The sequence below is a fragment of the Electrophorus electricus genome, chromosome 23 (assembly GCF_041902795.1).
Source record: "Electrophorus electricus isolate QZ-2024a chromosome 23, ASM4190279v1, whole genome shotgun sequence".
Classification (NCBI taxonomy): domain Eukaryota; kingdom Metazoa; phylum Chordata; class Actinopteri; order Gymnotiformes; family Gymnotidae; genus Electrophorus; species Electrophorus electricus.
The window spans coordinates 12,682,116-12,702,910 of record NC_137519.1 but is presented as its reverse complement, the minus strand read 5'-3'; the positions used below and the strand labels follow the sequence as shown (position 1 = coordinate 12,702,910).

The following is a 20,795-nucleotide window of genomic DNA, read 5'->3' as shown; positions in this document are numbered from 1 at the left end:
CACTGGGCTAGGACTGCATGCATTAAAGAGCTACATTTATCAGGCTCTGCTTGTAAACTGTAAGACCATGAAGGTCTTTGTGCTTTGTTTCAGCAATGCCTTAGTGACGTTTGAAATTCAGGATCAAGAAGGCCCAGCGTGATTGTTTTTCCCACTGAACTCCCTTCTCACTGAGATGTGTGCCTTCCATTCTGCTTGTGAGTGTGGAAGTATGTGAGAATTGTGACACTGGTAACCTTAAAATCATGTCCCACTAGGCAATCTTCTCCAATGGCCTTTATTTAATTGAAGTAGGTGGGTCCTTGACACCTTGACACATGTGATGGAAAGGAAGCATGCATCACACTGAGTCTCCTCTCTGGACCCCCATTGGCTGTTAATCGTGCCACTGTCAGCAACATGCAGTTGCCAGATATTCTCAGAACACACTCACACACAACTTTAGAGACCTCCACATCCATCTTCAGCAAAGTGACACACAGAATGTTTCATTTCTAAATAAGAACACTGTTCTCATTTATCTACACCACACTGTTTTCGCACTGTTACAGCTGATGAGAACTAACAGGAGGAACATGTTGTATGCATTACTGTGGACTTGTGCTGTAGATGTTATCATCACCTGACACCACATATTTTGTTGTTCTCTGATATAAACTCTTCAGAGTGGCATGTTGTGTCCACATTTAGTAAATGGAGCAGTAGGGAAATGGCTTGTGGTCATAACTGTACTGAGTGACTTCCATGCATGCACTGAACCTCTCTCCCCTCCCCCTCTCTATCTCTGTGTCTCTCTCTGTGTCTCTCTCTGTGTCTCTACAACCGGATGTCTTTATCATATAACCTCAGCCTGTGTGATCCAAGATGTGTTTCGCTTTGCTTTATGGAATTATTACTTTACTAATCATTACTTTATATAAACATGTCCCCTTTTTACAACTATCAGTTTATTTTAAGACACATTTTAAGGTACCTTTCACATGTAGGTGTATGTTTGTCATTTAGAATATCTATTTGCAGAAAAACACAACTGGTTAAAATTAAAAATGCAGTGTTTTCAGACTCAAAAGAAGCACTGAAAATAAGTTCATGTTCATTTTCTAACACAATACTAATGTATTAACTTTACTTCAGAAATCGATATGTGGTGGAATAACAGCATTGAAATATATATATATATATATATATATATATATATATATATATATATATATATATATATATATATATATATATATCTTTGCTGTTCCATTACTGCAGTTCATACAAGGGTCATTGCTATTAGGTTAACTGATAATCAGTTAATTGATGTGTCAGTGATAGGAACGGAGCAGTTCTGTTCGTTTTCAGGCTACAGACATGGTCATCACGGTCGTAGTCAATAGTGACAGAAGCTCTGTTTACTAAAGGCCTACATTGTTGCCGGGGCAGAAATTCAATAATGTTCTCGGGTCAATAGCAAAGGCTTAAGAACAAATGGACTAAACGTTCCTGGCTTGTGAAGGCACTAGGAGGGTAGACTGCTATTGATTACAGAGACATACAGCATATCATCTGTGGCTGGTTTTACCATATGCTGCAGATGATTAATGAGCAATATATTTTGCTGTTAATCCTGTGTGTGTGTGTGTGTGTGTGTGTGTTTGTGTGTGTACAAACACTTTACCAACAGCTGTAGCACTGAAACAGGTTTATTTCAGGTTCAAATAAGAGCTTTGAATAAGATAAGAGAGTCAGTGGCTAAGCTGCTTGAACAGAGGCCTAAAAAGTAGGACAGCCTTGTAAGTCTGACAGTTTGGCCTGGTGCAGAACAGGTATGGGATTCTTACTGGCTGGGTGTTACAGGTACCGTATAATACAATATGTATCATGATACGGGCATCATGGTACGATACCTAGCAGTCTATACAATTGTTATTAAGATAAATGTTACCAAAATACTATTGCTATTATTAACAATAATATGTTAGTAAATAATATCAATAATAATAATGACAAATAACACTGTTAATGGGGAGATTTAAAATACAAATATATTGAAAACAAAAGAAGATATAAAAAGAATTCCTGAAAGAGCCAATAGCTTTTAACCTCCCACTAACAGGAAAGGATTTGTCTAAATATTATAACTCACAAATGTTGAAACACTTGCAACTGTTACTTAAATTAAATGAACAATTTGCCCCTTAGGTTTACCCTGATGTCTAAACTTTCAAGGGGTTGAGAGTAGCTGCTTTCCCATGTTTTTCCTAGACAAATACTTTGATTTTTTCAAAGCCACTCATTTCTTTCTTATTGAGGTGCCACCTGCTGGACATTTTAAATACTGTAAAATACTGCAAACTTGAACGCATCAGTTTCACACTGAATAAAGAATATAAATGTTCATAAATATCGGTACAGCCGTGATTATATCAATACGAGGGTATTCACGATGTATTGCCGTATTGATATATCGCATACGTCCCTAAGTGGCAGGAAAGCCAACCAGTGGTGGTGGAAGTAAGCCAGCATGAGCGCACACCTGCTAATCCACCCCAACACAGCTCTGCAGCTCTTCAGTCTTGTCACTTATATGTGAAAGATAGACAGATTTCCTCTGGAAATAAGCTCTGATAAGTGTCCCATGTGCGCACACACACACACACACACACACACACACACACACACACACACACACACACACACACACACACACAGTACACAACCGTTTACCCCACACATTTATGCACTCGGGTTTTGTCTCTCCCACTCCTCCTTCCTGTCTTTTTTCTTCTTCTTCTTTCTTCCTCTCTCTCTCTCTCTCTCTCTCTCTCTCTCTCTCTCTCTCTCTCTCTCTCTCTCGCTCTCCACTACGGTCACCAGCAGTTTAGTGAACTAATTAACCTCCCCTTCTTTCATTTTAAACACTGTCGTACTTTTCACTGAGGTAATTTTTCCCAGTTGACATGTAATTACTGCATTGACTCTGCATGTGTGCGTGCATGTGTGTGTGTGTGTGTGTGGGCATGTGTGCTTGCCTGCATTCGTGTGTGTGTGTGTGTGTGTGTGTGTGTGTGTGTGTGGGCATGTGTGCTTGCCTGCATTCGTGTGTGTGTGTGTGTGTGTGTGTGTTGTGGCAGGCCTGTTCCCATGTGTATGTAAAGAGTCTGTGTTATGGTTAAATTTAGAAACAGCACACTGCATTTCACATAAGTTTATCCATTATTGATGTGGGGAGGTCCAGTCAAGGGAACGTGAGGTCGATCTGGCCATGAACCCTGCTGTGTTTGGACAGATCACACCCTCATATACACCTGCAGATGACTAATGATGCTAATGAAGTAGCAGGTGCTGAAACAGGAAATCAGTCAGCACACCTCCATCTGAGTGAGATTTTTTTTTTTTTTAATCACCACCAGCACCAAAAACCCTCATAATTCCTATAGAGTTGCATTTACTTGGGGAAAACATAAATTTTAGATCTTGCATTAACTTCTAATTTTGCTATTCGTGTTGGTAGCATTATGCATTATGCATCCCATGAATATGCACTGCATTCATATGGTAGTGATTATGTATTTCTATAAAGTGTCCGACAAGGAGAACCTATTAACCTACATTATGACCCCTTTTAACATGCCATGCTTTATGGAGGCCCATTCTGCACGGTCCAGAGTACAGCCTGCCGATGTTGAAGTACATAAAGATGAATATGGAGAATGTCTCTGTGTGATGGACATTTTCACCTATGCATCTTGTCTCATTTGTTTTGACCGCTCAGGCCTTTTTACGTGATGCCTCTCACCTCGCACTCTGATCGCTAAGACGCTTAGATCGGTCCAAAGCCCTCCGTGTCCTAGATGCGTGTCCTCTGAACTCAATACTCGGAAGTCCCTCCGAGTACTCCTCAACTCATCATGCACCGCTGTGAGAGGGGGAGTAGAGAGAGAGCCGTCAGCCCTTTTCTGCTCCACTGCTCAAGGAGCCTGTTGGCTCACGGCCCAGGACTCTCACCTGTGCTGGCGGGCTGGGGGTGTTGCGGGGGTGCATGGAATGCACGTGCATGGAATGCTCGTCATCACCGCATCACCGGGGATGGAGGGACTATCATGGAAATCAGTAGCTGCTGGCAAGCACTGTGGACATGTGTCACGGCAATAAATCAACGTGAGTCACGGCCGAGAGAGAAGCGGGGTGGGGGGGGTGGATAGGGGATGATGGGGAAGGCAGAGCCAATGAGGCACAGAGAGAGATTGGAGAGGTATTGCATTAAAAGGGGAGAACGATTCAATTTAATGTAAGTCATAGCACTGTCTGTCACTGGGCATCTCGGGGCAGGTCGGTGATGTCAGTCAATGCGTCGGTTTAGAGAATTGCAGTGGTAAGAGCAGGGCAGAGTTCCCCTGAGTGGGCAAGAGCTCATCGCCCCAGTGGCACACTGGGGTCACTGCTGAGGCAGCTACTGTAATATGGATGTAAACTCGGCCTTGGAACACACGCAAAAATACACACACACACTCGCAGAGTTCCTCAACAGTCAGCTGTTTAATAAACAAAGCCCGTCACAGAGAGGGTCTGGGGAAGGGCATTGTCACTCGTAGCAGGAAAACACGCAGGAGCTCAAGAACAGACACTCAGCCCAAGCTGGGGCCAGTACAGCAGAGCTTTGGTTTACACAGGAAGGAAATATACAGACACGTAAATGCACCTTTCAGTCCTAAACAAATGAGAGATCAGGCCCTCTTCTGTCCAGACAGGCTGTGTTCTAACCCGAGAGCTGAAGCGTCTGTTCCTCCTACACTTCTCCTCGAACGCTCACCTGTGGATGAGGGGAAGCTCGGCCGAGGGGCGGCATGACGTCAGTTCTCTTCAAGCCTCACAGCAGGCATAATGGATTTGAATTTTGATGGGTCTCACTTTGCAAATGTGTGCCGTGTTTTGTGCTGCTGCAGTCGTTTCCATGAAGCAGAGGCCGTGATATGCTCAGCTGAAGGAGACCCAGCAGATGTGCCTACACACAGCTGCTGCTGTTAATTACTGAGCGCTAACGGCCATCTCTTGCTTCTCCCTGCTAATGCGACACAGCTGCCAAATTGCACCAGACAGAAGAATGATGATCAGTCTTATTGAGGTTCAATTACACTACATTCATTCATGTAATCCTGGGAGAGTTCACTGGTGCTCCACAAAGTGGAGAGAAAGAAATGAGAGAAAGAAAGGAGGACCCTTTAGATCTGTCTTACAGAGCAGTCTATAGACCTATCCCACAGAGCAGTCTATAGACCTATCCCACAGAGCAGTCTTTAGATCTGTCCTACAGAGCAGTCTATAGACCTATCCCACAGAGCAGTCTATAGACCTATCCCACAGAGCAGTCTTTAGATCTGTCCTACAGAGCAGTCTATAGCCCTATCGCACAGAGCAGTCTATAGAACTGTCCTACAGAGCAGTCTTTAGATCTGTCCTACAGAGCAGTCTATAGGTCTGTCCTACAGGGCAGTCTATAGACCTGTCCTACAGAGCAGTCTTTAGATCTGTCCTACAGAGCAGTCTATAGGCCTATCGTACAGAGCAGTCTATAGACCTATCCTACAGAGCAGTCTTTAGATCTGTCCTACAGAGCAGTCTACAGACCTGTCTTTCAGAGCAGTTTTTATCTGCCTTCTACTGAGTAATTGTCCAAGCTGTCCTGGTGTAATCCCTTTTAAATAATGAATCCAGACAGCCTAAATGTGTTTATGCACCCAAATTAAAGCACTTCAGTGTGTTTAAGCAACTTTTAAATGCACATATGTTACAATACATAGTAATGTATATGTTTGCCTTGAGGTTAAATGTTAGTGAAGAATGTTTTTTACAGTGTGGAAACACAAGGACATTGAGTAACAGTTGATCATGGTTTCCTTGTTTTGCTTGCTCATGTTTACTTGAGTGTGAAAATTTTAAGGACTATTAGGTGCACTATAGAGAACATTTTAACCTGTTCTGTGACAGTCAAAATACATTAGACAGACCGAATCTATGTACACTGATAGGCTGTATACTGATTGGCACTGCAGGCCTGGTTAACTGTAATCTGTGCCTTGTGATTGGTTCTCATGTTGGCTGGCTGTAATCCACTGTAAATTCTGTGATTGGTTCGTTAGATTTCGTTAAATTATTTGGTTGTGTCGACTTTCATTGCCTGCGTTCACCTTACTATCACTCTTCTTTCAGACCCAGATTCTTCTGCCCCTTTGCCTGTAAATAGGAAATGCCATTTCAATGGCTCATGTTTATTGGCTGATCTAGGAACTGTGTGGGTGGTCACCTATAATGGAATGAATGTGGCAATCAAACAAACAAAGAAAGCACTGGACAGACAGCCTTTTCTCACACTGATCACAGGCGCTCTTAATCAGGTATTCTCTGCCACAAGCAGAAAATGTTCTTCCACGTCTCCATAATCACCCTTCAAACAAGGTATTTTTAATATACAGTAAGGTTTGTATTTCAGTTGTTTATGTCTGCATGTGTGTGTGTGTGTGTGTGTGTGTGTGTCTGTGTGTGTGTTTGAGCAATTTAGAGTTCATTACAGTGTCAACCAGGGACACAAAGCTATATATGAACTCTAAATTGCTCAAACACACACACACACACACACACACACACACACACACCACCACCACCACCACCAACAACAACAACAACAACAACAACAACAACATTCAAAAGATTGGCCTGTTTTTATAAAGTTCCAGTCATTTGCTAAAAACTGTTAAAAACAAATTAGTAACAAGTTTACTTTATACAGTAGCTTTCTCATACTGAAAGTTGCTGCACAAACCTTACACACACACCCACACACATACACACACACAAAAGTCATCATCCAAGCATCACCTGGAGTAAGAACGTGACAGACGGATGCTATGAAGGAAAAGGTCTTGTAATGGAGAATGGCACTCAGGAAGGTTAAATGGGTGTTCTGACTGCTGTGACCGAGAGCTGGCTCTTTGGTCCAGTGGCCAGTGCACACATTTATTACCTGCAAGACCTGCACCACAGAGCAGGTCAGGGCACACATTTACCACCTGGGTTTGAGATTAGGTATGGCTACTGTCCCCTGACTTTGTTACAGAGAAGAAAGAACTGAGAGAAGAGACAGGAGCTCAGAGCACTAATAGGGTCTGAGAAAGTGTAGTCGAGTTTCGTGGTTTGTGAACACAGAGAGACCTGCCTATAACAGTGAGGCGTCTGCCACCGTGCGATCTGAGAGGGCATATAAGGTGGAAAGGGTGAAGAAGCTTGCCATGCGGTATACTTTAGTGAGAGGACTGGAAGATAGGTCACTGGAGTACCTGTTAGAGCACTGGGCATTCTTACCAGTGAGAGGGAATTCAAGCTGCTAAGCTTTGAATATGTTTATTCAAGTTATTTGTGAATAAAGTAATGAGTGTTTAATAACAGCCACAGGGTTTTCCAAATCTTCGGTTGGTAGTGATGTGCTTGTATGTCACTTATATGCAAGTTTTTCTATTAGATGCTTGTATAGTTCCCTCAAGACTTACTAAGAAAATTTAATTAGGATAAAGCCCCAAATATACATGTTGTGCTCAGCGTCACAGCAGTGTGTCTGTGTGTGTGTGTGTATCTGTGCATGCATTAATGCGTTCGTATGTGCATGCGAGGCAGCACGATATTTGATAACCTTGAGAAATAAGGAAATTTTCCAAACCCTTGAATTAAAGAAATAATTGTTTCACTATGTTAAGAAAACTATGCATCTGTTTTTCAGTTAAGTCCATTTTTCTTCTGTGTCACCATTATACCTCATTTGCAACTGGTGTAATAATAACAATAACAATAATAAAACTGGAGGATGCTGATGCTGTAAGAACATCTTGTGAGGGCAGGATAAGCTGGGTCTCTCCTGGGACTGTGACGACTGTGGCTGGTGTGTGTGTGTGTGTGTGTGTGTGTGTGTGTGTGAGTGTGTATGTGTGTGAGTGAGTGTGTGTGTGTGTGAGTGTGTGTGAGTGTGTGTGTATGTGTGTGAGTGTGTTTGTGTGTGTGTGTGTGTGAGTGTGTGTGTGTGAGTGTGTTTGTGTGTGTGTGTGAGTGTGTGTGAGTGTGTATGTGTGTGAGTGTGTATGTGTGTGAGTGAGTGTGTATGTGTGTGAGTGTGTATGTGTGTGAGTGAGTGTGTATGTGTCAGTGTGTGTATGTGTGTGAGTGTGTGTGAGTGTGTATGTGTGTGTGTGAGTGTGTGTGAGTGTGTGTGAGTGTGTGTGTGTGTGAGTGTGTGTGAGTGTGTGTGAGTGTGTGTATGAGTGTGCATGCATATGTATTTATTATCATCCAGTGCTGTGTGAAGATGAGTATAGATGAGTAAATTCTTACTTGATTTTTAATTTCTAATTACAAGACTAATCTATTGTAATCAAATCTCATTGATCTGCACAACCTCACACCTGCTTCCAAGTGCTTCACATGTGACCTTTTCTTCCTCTGAGCCTGTACTGAGATGTATAATGCAAATGTCATCATCTCTATAACATTCTTTCTCTACAAATCCTGCACATGTCCATATACAAACAGATAGAGCACATTCTTCCTCTTTGTTCCTGCCTAACCCATGTGAACTGCTTCAAGCCTTTAGCCCAGATAAGCTCACCGATATCTGGGTACAGGGCCAGTGTATGCAGTGCAGGCGCCCTGACCGGGTTTCGGACCGCAGCGGCTCGGACCACGTGGTTAACGCTTTGCTGCCAGTTCCGATGCCGGGGAAAAGGAATTGAGCCTTTTGGTCTGTTTCCATGGAAACACAGTTTGCTAACAGGGTTGCAGGGAGAATAAGACATTCTATCTTTTTTTAACAAAAGAGTGAGTGAGTGAGTGAGTGAGTGAGAGAGAGAGAGAGAGAGAGAGAGAGAGAGAGAGAGAGGAGAATGTCATATATGAGATGGGGATGTCTTTCAGGGTAAGACGTTAAATTGACTCTTTCACCTCACATTTGACAGGCGAGGAGGGAGTTCTGTTATGCAAGCTCACACATACACACACATACACACACACACACACACACACACACACACACACACACACACACACACACACACACACACACACATACACACACAAACACAAAAACACACAGCCTGTGAGGATGAGAAGGATCCTTCGTGAAGGAATGACAAGGCTGTTTGGGAAAGTAAACTCCATGTATGAGATTCCGTTTAGAAAGCACATCTTTCAGCACTGTGTGCATTCTGTTGTTGTTCAGTGTAACATCAAGAAGTTGGAGAAGATCAACTCATTTCCCATCTCTGTGATGTGCATCTGTTCTTGGCTTCAGATCATCTGAAGAGTGACCTTCTCCCGTGTGCTACAGGTGTCTGAGCTCATGTTTGTCTTTTGTGTGAAGAGGAGAGAGGGAGGGTGAGACACAGAAAGAGAGACCGGCGGGTGGGGGGGGCCGAGGTCGCGGTTAGGGGGTACTTGGTAAGGTGACCTGCCTGGAGAGTTGCATACTTCTGCTTTTATACACTTTTAAAATATATTTGTTTATAAAGAGACCTGCGACTGGAAGTGTAAGGAGTCCATGTGTATATGTATGCGTATACGTATGCCCATCCTGAGAGTGATGGCAAGCCTGAATCACAAAGTATTCTGTTGCCTCTGGGTGGTGTTGGTGTAAAAGTGCGGGAAAGATTCAAATGAGAAATCTGCATTGCCAGCTCCTCGTTGTAGCATCACACTGTTTTAAGAAGACCTGGTGGTTTTATAGAGGTGTGGACACTGGATTTTCTAATTCTCAGATTCTGTGATCTTCAAATCAAATATTCTAGTATTTCCACCTATGAAAGCATTTCACGTGAACCTGTCTCTTCAAAGGGCACGTTACATCACATTTGTAGGTCAGAGGTCATGTCACCCAGTAAAACTGTAGCTCCAGTAGTCAGATTTATGATTCATGGATTTGATCGATGCCCAACGGCTTGATCAATGCCCATTAAAGCTGTTAGAGCGTATCGACAGGTCATCAACCATCTACTGCCAGTATCTTTGGTTCTTCCTAATGGCCAACATGCCGGTCTGATCAAACAATCCCAGCGGTGCACTGTGGAGATACTGCCATGCAAAGCACGTGTGCTGATGTCTGGAGCATATTTAAGGTAAACAGTTTGACAATGGTGTCACACAACCGGTTGACCCGGAGTACGGAGAATTCCTCATCTGCTTCCTGTGTTCCCCCTGACAGCTCTGTATACCTTGTGACACTCTGTTTAATGTCAGCTTACTTCTTCCAGAGTACACCATAACACTGCAGGATTCTGCAGGGTTCACGGGTTCTTAGGGGACTGAGCAGGTTGCTGAAGACCATGTCGTGCTTCATGTTTGACATAATTGACGTGGCATTACCTCAGATATCTTCAGTTCAAACAGATCAGTTTTTTGTTTAGTTTTCATTACACACCCTGCTTTCAAGCAGATTCATCTGTTTTTTATTGTACACAATTAAGTTATTGAGTAGCTCAATAAATGTAATGAGTGTCAATTTATAAGATCAAAACCCTTTTTTTCTGTCAGTGGCAATATTTTGTATATCACTGAATCCTGTGATGGGTCATTAGACAGTAACATGATATTGGGTTCAACCTTTGGCTAAACACTGAAGAATGTCCTTCCTAATAGCATTTTCCCACCCTGCTGTTACTGGATGCACCATTCTGTATAAGCAATGAGTGAAAAGGCAGATGAAACATGTTTACTAATTAAACTGATATACTAAGAACACAGTGATAAGAAAATGAGAACATGATATACAGAACTCAGAAGGTTCAGGACAGGCAAGGTTTTCCAAGATACAATGGAATCAGAAAATGTCTTTTTTCCATTAGATATTCATGAAAAGGCTATTTATTGCTAACGTTGCTTAATGCTTATTGCCCTCTTGTTTGTTTGTTTAAGTGTTCACATTGGCTTATACAGCGACTCTAAATATGAATTCTGCTTGTCTGGTCTCTGATGCTTTTTCTAATAGCTCCCAGCCAGTCAGCCGATAATCAGGCACGAGCTGAATGCGTTTCACCGTGATGTTCTGTTAAGCACAGAGCCTCCTTCACGTCCCTTTATGCTAACATAAAAGCTACACTCAGTCCAAACAGCTTTCTTGCAGGGCTATCACCATGCATGGAATTAACCACAAAAGGAACATGTTCGCAAATGCGTGCACGCAGGTGTGACGAGCTCCCTAACTGCGCCTCGACTGTGCTTCCCAGGGTATACTGAAGAGGGCAGCGTTTCCCCACTTTCTAACAGTTCGCCTGGTGCACTCAAACAAGGCTAGAGCCAGATCAAATTGCAAGCTTCCTAATTAAGAGGCCTAGCAAACACCTCATCCACTAGTCTCTGTTGTCGATTTCCATTTCACATCGAGCTGTCTGAGGGGCCGTGCAACTGGTGACCGGTGACAGCAGTTTGTATCCTTGGCGCTGCAGGGCTTGAAGCGGTTCAGTCCAAGACGAATGTTGGTGGCTCCTCCGCAGAGGGGCATGCACGTGTGAGAAGACGACGCCCAGCCACGCTGGCTCAGGCGGCCGCTCCTGGCAGCTTTGACTCCGATTGGCCCTGGCACCACAGATGCCAGGAGATTTAATTAACTGAGTCGGGAGGTCCACAGAATGCCAGTGGGGATTCTCTTTCTCTCACGTATTTTTAGTAGGCACTGTGTGTGTGTGTGTGTGTGTGTGTGTGTGTGTGTGTGTGTGTGTGTGTGTGTGTGTGTTGGGGGGGTTCTACTGAAACAGCCAGTGAAAGGGGAGCAGTGATTAAGGAGTGGAAGCCAGTTCATCTAGAAGCAGCTAATATGTGGCTTTACTGAGGTGGATTATATCAGAAATGATAAGGTATCAGAGGGTTTATTCCTATAATTGCTGTAACGTTTTTGGCCGACTCTTCTCTTTATCTCCTCTCCCTCAGTTTTAGGGGGGGCTTTTATTAAATCATCTTACTCACTCATTTATTAAAAGCAAATTATCCATAAACAAAAGTATATCCACAGTTATGTTACAACTCATGCACTTGCCACCACATTAGTGGACACAGATGCCACTTTTCCACCAACAGAGTGCCAGTGCTCAGGCTGGAGCATGTAGGATTTCCATAGTCCAGAAACAGAAGTCAGACTTTGTATAACTTTGTATAAACTCCGTGGCCATATTGCAAGTAATACATGTGTTTCTTCCTTAGACCATTGATGATTCATTACTGCTGGATTTGCTGCAGTTCCCGTGCTTTTAGTTGTAAATGATGGTGAGGCGAGTAAACAACTTTATGACGTGACGCTAGGACTCTGCCATTCGGACACTTGCGTCACAGGTTCGTTGGTTCCAGACCAGCAGGATTATGGAGTCAGAATGGCACCAATCTTTCTGGTGGAGAACCTGTGATTGTGCAGTAGAAAAGCGTGGCACCGTTGGGGTCTTTGCACCAAATGCAATGTGGAAATGTGCTAAGAGTTGGACTGAACTAGAGCTGAACTAAGAACTGAGTAACATAAGAGGATTTTGCTGTTCGCAAAATGCTGAAATAACTGTTCAAAAGGATGGTATGCATGAGCTGACATCTCGTGTAAATCTTCACCAAATATCAAGCACAAAAAAGGTAAACTTTGTGAGTGCATGAGCCAGTTTGGTGTGTGTGAGTCAAAGGAGAGAAAATTCCTGACTCCCACTTGAACTCTGCACAGAGGGAGAAGATTGCTTGCAGTGCACTTTGTGTGTGTGTTTGTGTGTGTGTGTGTGTGTGTGTGTGTGTGTGTGTGTGTGTGTGTTTTAGAAATCCAGGGGAGGGAATTCAGTCATTCTGGTTTTCATTTGTACCTGCCTCATGCCTAGTGTAAGTCTCACAAATATCCACTCACATGCCTACAAGCTCTGCAGAGACAAGGAAGAATGGCCTTCCGTGAATCCTGACTGTGCGTGCACCATGTCGTCCCTCCCTTCCCCTGCACACACCCGCCCGTCAGGGGCAGTCCTGCTGCTCGTCGAGATTAGCTGTCTGCCTCCATACTGTCTCCTGCCCTGTTTTCTGTTAATAAGCCCCTGAGCCAGACTGAGGCTCAGAGCAAAGTGAGATGCATACCTCCGACTTCGGCGTCTTCTGTGTGGTGCAGCTGGGACGTCAGCTGTTGGGGCAACTCCCTGAAGAACAAGGTTCCCAGGCAGACGGCGCATACCTGCGGCCCGTGGAAGCGTGTTCAGCCAGCCGTGGGGAGAAGTGAGCGCGGAACACTCGCCTTGCCGAGCTGTGTGGTATCGAGTATACAGCGAGACTGCAGTCGATGGCTCAAAATCACTTGGCCCCTCTTTTTCAGCAACATTGCAGTGATGCACACCAGCCTCCAGAGCAACACTAGTGGCCAACCAGAGCAGCCCAACTGCAGAGAGTACTGCCCTCCACAGGCTTATATTTGTTCAGATTATGAAAAACTGTTGCCATTGGACAAAACAACATGAAACGGGGAGCCTTGACCTCGAATGATTCGGTGTAGCCACCTGGCCTGTCGTGGGCTGAGGGCAGGGAGATGGTCTGGAGCCCTGTCCATCGGCGCTGGGACAGGAAGTCTGCTCATACCTGCTACAGCTAGACCCGGGCCATTTAAATGGAGAACTGTGATTTGGCGCTTCATTAAAGGTGCTCTTATGAAAGTCTTCCACAATATTGCTTATTGTAACTTTAAGGGACCCTTACTGTTGCTGTCTCTTGCCATAATGCCTGGGGAGCATTTGCACTTGTCAGCTATTCCCGAGGTAGTTGGCTTTCCCCAATAAACATTTGCCTATAAATTTAACAGCTTATCCCAGTGCAGTGAATTGGATTCCAGATGAAGTGAGAAGTTGTGGGAATTTATGCACTGGCATCAGCCCAGCGCAATATATCACTCTGACTTGTTTTTCCTCTCCTGCCCTGTTGTTTACCTTCTTCCCTGTCATTTATCCCCTCTCTCCTCTCTATCCTTTCTTCTCTCTTTTTGTTCCTGTCTTTAGCTAGATTCTGTTCTAAAATGCTGTCTCCATCTCCTTTGACCTCCAGTGTAATTCATGGCATGTTGGATTGCTCGGATTTGGTTGGTTCTGATTAACGTGTATGTATCCAGTCCGCTTTTTCCCAGGAAGAGGTCGCTAAGCCGTGTTCAGTATGTGCGAATGGTACAGACAAGAAAAATAAAGAACACTGAGGTGTGGAAGTTTACTCCCTTATTAAGAATGTGTATGTGAGTGTGTGTCTGGGTGTTGGGAGAATGTCCAACTTGAGAGAACAGTGTGAGAGAGACAGAATAAAAGGATGAGAGCAGCCTGAGACTGAAGTAAAGAGAGAGGGTGAGTAACGTTGGTGATTAAAGCTCGGTCACCTTGCCTGACTGCTGCCACCGAGGCCAGTGATCTTGGAACACCTGGATGCTGTCCTGCAGATCGGTGCACGTGGGCAAACCTTTGATCTGGATCACATGCTCACATACTGGATAAACGCAGGCCCCGCCTCGCACACGGTCAGTCACACGTTAGCCTCCGCTGTCCTCTGGCTGACCTCTGGCAGTTGTGAACCGGTACAATTCACGCACGATGCTCACAGCGTGAACGTACGTGAACATTACCCAGCAGCCGCCTGGCTGATCTTACTGGGACCGTAGATTGGTTAGTGTGAAGGAGAGGCCATTGAGTCACATGTCTGTAGAATCAGATTTGTTTAAGCTGTTAGTCTCAGTCACAGATAACATGGAAAATCTGTGCATCACGCATTTCTTCAACCCGTCCCAAGTTACGCTAATATGCCGCCAACCAACCACGTTATTACACTCTTTTATTGGCCATTTCAGGTTTTATACCCATCTCCAGAATTTACCACATACTTTGCCAAGCAGAGTGGGAGCGAGGGGCAGTCAGCTACACTTCAACCCCATTCACTGCTCAGTTTATGACCACACAGCTGACGTGATATTATGTGGGTGGTGGGCCATTTTCAGCCAAGCAGACACTGACACAGCAGTCACATGGCAGACAGTCGTTTGGTGTGTAATATTGGCCCTGTTGTTACTGAGAGTGGTCAGGTGCCCAGAAACCACAGCCCTGTTGCACTGATGATGCGCTGATGGCAAAGCCTAATGCAGCTTGTGAATATAAATTACCCCTGCAAGGCGTTTCTAATAAATAATGGTTCTCCTAACATGGGTGGTGCATACATATAAATGCATAAATATATATAAACACACATGCAGTTACATTTATATGAATATATTTACAAATAATGCAATAATATGAATACATACCTTTACATATCCATATATAAACACATGTAAATGGAAATACTGTGAGTGTATGTGATGCATGATGTGCTGAGCTTGTGGGATATGGCATGTTTGTGCTGTCGTGTATGTGTGTGTGCGCGTGCGCGCGCGTGTGCGTCCTCGGATATGAAGAAGGCCTTTCGCTGCCCCACATTTGTGCAGGTGCTGTGAACTGTGGGTGAATCAAGCACACAGTGGACCTCATGGGTTTTTCATTTCCGCTGCCTCTCTCTCTCTCTCTCTCTCTCTCTCTCTCTTCTCTGCCTCCCTCTTTCTCTGTCGCTCTTGCCTTCCCTGTGTGTGCTGGGGAATGAAGAACCCCCGTGTTCCCCCACATTCCTCGTCATCTGCTGAAATTAAGGGCGAAGCCTCACATTGAAGCTTGGAATTCAGCAGGGAATGTCTGTGTTGTCGTGGTGAGGCCCGCTGCTACCCAGGATGACTGCCTCTCTGCTCCGCCCTGGCAGCTGGCTCGTCCTTCTGTAGAGAAGCTTGTGCCCGTGTGTGGGTTGCCAGGGGATTTCTGACTCAGCTGCTGCTTTTTAAATGGACGCTAGCACACCCGAAGTCGGGGGCGGTGTCCAAAGTACAGCGCAGCCTCGGTGGACAGCAGGCTGCATTTAGTTTCATCTGAGGGAGCGGCTCACCCTCTGACCTACCCACAATCCCCTTCATTTCCCCTCAGGCCTCTATGGTTGCATTAAAAAACAACAGTTCCACATTGATCTTGTTAACTTCTGCCCCACTTATCCAAGGATTTCTGTTAGAACCAAAGTATATATTTCAAATATTTTATATATTTATTTATTTAAAAAAAATATATTTTTATAAGTTGTTATTCCCGAAAAACCCTACAAATAAATGCAACAAGCCCAATGGCCATTTTCATTGTTCACTGCTCCTGGTGAAATATTCTTTAGTGTATCATTTTCACATCGAGATTATTTATGTCTTAAGGATATAAAAGTTTACAGCCCTTCATTCCAGCTCATTTTGCTATTATAAGAGCAGGAAATACAGCAGGCAAAATAGCATTATGTCCCATCAAGTAAATAATTCAAAATACGTCCATCCCACCCCATCAAAGAAATGGATTTCCCCCATTTAGATGCTGAATGTCTCAACATCTCTATTGTATGGAGTGTGCTTTACCATGAAATAGACTCTATAATCTTAGCAATAAGAAAGGGGTTGTTACTGGTCATACTGGTTGAGTGGATCTGTAGCCTATCGTAAACATACTCCTCTCGCTCATTCCACTTAAAAATAGAGTCTCTGTGTTTGAAGGGTGCTGAATATTCATGAGGAATTGTCGTATTTCTTCAGTGTAGTGCAGATCTAATAGGAGCAGGACAAGGCGGTGCATGCAGCTTTGTGGCTGAATTCCAATTCTGAATAAATTTTATAATCTCATTCTTATTGGACAACTCTTTTTTTGAGTGTATAGCAAATCTCACAATGTGGTGTGTTTGATTAGGCATGGGAAGTGTATGACAGAATGACCTCAGCTGCTGTTTGTTTCAGAGCTTTGTGAATTAAAACTGAGGTCCGTAATTAACAAGCTATTATCATCTTCAAAGCCGAAGCCTTGCAGGAAATGTGGTTTTGGGGGGGGATTGGAGGAACCAAACAGATGTTTGAATGGCCAGCAAACACAGACTGTTTTAAATGTCATTCGACTTCAATTGTAGTGCTAAATATACGCGAAGTAGGGTAACAAAGGTTGAATAACAAGTTTTTAAAAAAACTTACTGAGTACACCCTTAATTTTAAAAATGAATCAGAGCCCAGAAACCCAGAAAGTCACCATCGCTATAGGTATAATAATCAACTTCACTAGGGTAACAGTGATCACAGTACGCAGTCAACACTAGGGATTTACCTAATAAAGTAATTATGTTTTACCTGGTAATGTAATTCAACTGGGGAATATTTTGCTATGTGCCATGTGTGAGCAGTCAGTAATATTAACGAATGTTCTTAATCATACCATCAGGTTTTATTTATCTCTCTGTCTTTCTGTCCCTCTGATCCTCTATTTTCTTCTCTCTCTCTCTCTCTCTCTCTCTCTCTCTCTCTCTCTCTCTCTCTCTCTCTCTCTCTCTCTCTCTCTCGTATCAGTGCTCTCGGGCTGTCTGTATGGCCCAACCACAGAGTCTGTATCCTATTATTCTCCCACCAGGATTGTATGACTAACTTTTACACTATTTTATGCATATTTATATACACTTTACTGTTGGATCAAATTTTTCCAGGTTAGAAAAGTATCCTGGGGTGTGGTAAACCCTCACAGGAAGAAGCCCAGCAGAGAAATACAGGCAAGTTACAGGCACGGGTGTACGAGTGTATACGAGAAGATGAATGCATGGATATGAAGAACTCATGTCCTGTTGCATTGTGGGTGTTGAGGCTGATGAAACAGCTTTTGGCTGGTGATTGGTGTAGAGGCAGAGGGTGGAGTCTGTGAGGTGGAAGGGAGAGAAGACCATCTTGGACCTGAGAGAAACCAGCTACTTTAATGTCAGGAGAAAGTGCATTAGGCTTTTTCTTTTGCCCTCCTTCTGTCAATCCGAAGCCGTTTCTCTGTTTTTCTGCTTGTTTCTCTTTTACTGTGTCTCTCTCCCCTCTTGTTCACTTCTCTGAGCGCTGACCGTGGCATTAGTAAGCTTCTTGGTCTGACTCAGACACGTCTTCTTGAGTCAGATGAAACTATTCCAGTGCTGACCTGCACCTAACACTTTCCAGGGAGGAGGACAGAGAGATTCAGTTGGAGATTACTGGGCAATAATCAGCCTGTGGCTGCTGTTCATCGACCTGATCCAACACAACCCTGAATATAGGTTATGAAAAATAACATTTCTCTCTCTCTCTCTCTCTCTCTCTCTCTCTCTCTCTCTCTCTCTCTCTCTTGCTCTCTCTCTCTCACACACACACACACACACACACACACAAACACAAACACACTCAGACTGTTTCCCCTTATCAGTGATTTATGATTTATGTTATATGACTGACTCCTGTTTGTATTGGGCCCCAGCTGATGGGTATGGGCACATCAACTTCCACAAAGTAAACAGAAGCATCACCAGAAACACAACAACAGAAAGAGGAAATAAACAAATCCTCCTTTTTCATGTACAAATTCTTTGTAATCATTATTTGACCTTGAATATTTGGTTTAACTTAGAGCAGGAGTTGAAAACAAGCAAAAGAATGGCCTTTGGTAACTGGAGAGAGGGTCTGAAACTCAGCTCAGCTCACACTCTCATGTGCACACACACACACACCCACAAAAAACATTCCCACATTCCCACGTCCCCATCTTCTCATCACCCAATGCTTGGCCAAGGCACACATGCCAGCAACCTCACACACGTGACCACGCCTCCCAGCACCTGGCTTAAGCCCAGATACCTCTTCTACTGACCTCATCAGGCCCAGGGGCCCTGTGCACTCTGGCTCTGCCCCCTCCCACCTGGCATTCTCCTGGCTTTTCCTGCCCTGACAGTGGCACAGTGGCCCTGGATTATAACAGCATTTCTTTAGGGGGCATTAGTCATATGAATCGAGCTGGAGTGGTAGTGGGAAAAGGAACCTGCCACAGAGCTGGATTGGGGCCCTGTCCACACAACATCGGTTTGTGGGGCTTACCGAACTCAGCCTGCATTTGATCTACCTCTTGCTCCCACTTACTCTCCCATTGAGCTGTGCAGGCGCTACCAGCCATTTTGTCCCACACAGTAAACCAACGATCACTTTCAATGGTCTCCTTTGTGCTGTAGTTTAGACATGATGTCCCTACCTGGTCTTGAAATGTAACTAAAGGCTCACAAAGGAGAGGGGGTTTTATTGGAAGTCTGAAAAGCCAAACCCACGGGGTTACCACCTCACTCGGTCTGTACTGCACAATATAATGAAGTACTATAATAAATTCCATATTTATAGGGACTGAGAAGAGGTGGCTTGTGTATGAGGCATGTTATGGGAACCAACTGAATCTCTCGGAAGCCAGAAAGTCAGTCATTCTCTCTCTCTCTCTCTCTCTCTCTCTCTATGTAACCTGTCAAAATTTGAATCCATTTTCTGCTGACCGGACAGAAACATCGTGTCTGATCAAATGGGTGTTTTAATCATGGCCCGACTATGGCTGAAATGACCTGAGTGTCATTACCCATGCTCACTGGAATCGCATTACCCACTCCCATCCGTATAGCACTAAATCTGATTTACCACATGGGCCGCAGGGAAGGGCCCATCCATTATCGCATCGCAGCTCCCGTGGGACAGAGCCTGTCTTCACGCTCGCCTGTCTTACGCTGACTACGCCTCCCAGAAGCCCCTGCAGGTTGGCTACTCCTTCCCCCTCCCCCGTTCACCAGCAGTTACATGGTCCTGGACGGCGGATGCTACAGAGAACACTAAACGTATATCACTCTTCAGCTGTCAGCTGGAAAGACGCTCTTAGAAACAAGAAGAACAAGGACTCAAGGTTCATGTGCTTCATTTGGTTAATAGTGTGTGTGTTATGCTATGGGGGGTGGGTGGGTGGAGGAGAGTCATCTCACAGCTGTGGAATGTCAGGGTGAGGGAGAGTGTGTCTGTAGATTTGAATCGCGTGGTGTATTTAGACTTTAGTGGAACAAAAGTCTCCACCCAAGAGCCCTGCTTGGGTGTGCACTGACCTGAAATCAGCTTTTTGTGTTTTGAGTATGGAGGGACACAGTCAAAACGTAGTTAGTGGCTGATCCGAGTCCAGTAGACTTACAGTGAACACACGTGGGCTGTGGATGTTAATAAATGATAAGTGTGTGTGTGTGTGTGTGTGTGTGTGTGTGTGTGTGTGTGTGTGTGTGAGGGAGGAGAGGTGTTGGTTGAGACAGATAAACAGTGTTAGGATGAGATGGTTTTTCTTGGCAGTCTCCTCTTCCCATAATTACACACCCTACAGACACATTCATCATTTACTCACCTTCATACTCACACACTGAACACTCTCTTCACAGCCACCTGCCAAGAAACAACCCCTCAAGCTTGTGATTAGGGGCCTCTTATAGGAAACCTAATGTGTGCTGGGTTAGAAATGATCACACAGTCAGAGACTGGGAACTACTTGGCAGTGTAGTATGATATTCCCTTTTCATTTGCCCAGTAAAAGGGTTTGCTTTCCTGGATTAATATTTGGATGCACAGACCTTAATCCCAAACCTACAAAGACATTTGATCTGGTGCTTGAAAGAGGTCTAATTATCATCTTTTCAGAATAAAAGTAACACTAATATTCTATTTTAATTTGACATCAGCTGTAAAAATACTGTGGAATAAAATCTAAATATTTTAACAAATTCATCAAAATCAAGATATTATCAACCCCGAAATAAGATCTAATGTCATTTACCAGCTCTTATGTTCATCAGTTACATGTTGCACTGTGAGATACAGGTACTGTGCTTTCCATCACCTAACCGAGATTTTAACAACTCTG

The 20,795-nt window shown here is 44.1% G+C and overlaps 1 protein-coding gene across 10 annotated transcripts in view; it reads left to right on the top strand.

Moving 5' to 3' along the window:
* tjp1a (tight junction protein 1a) overlaps positions 1-20,795 on the top strand; it is an 86,264-nt gene that overhangs the window by 12,101 nt on the left and 53,368 nt on the right. The window lies entirely within an intron of this gene.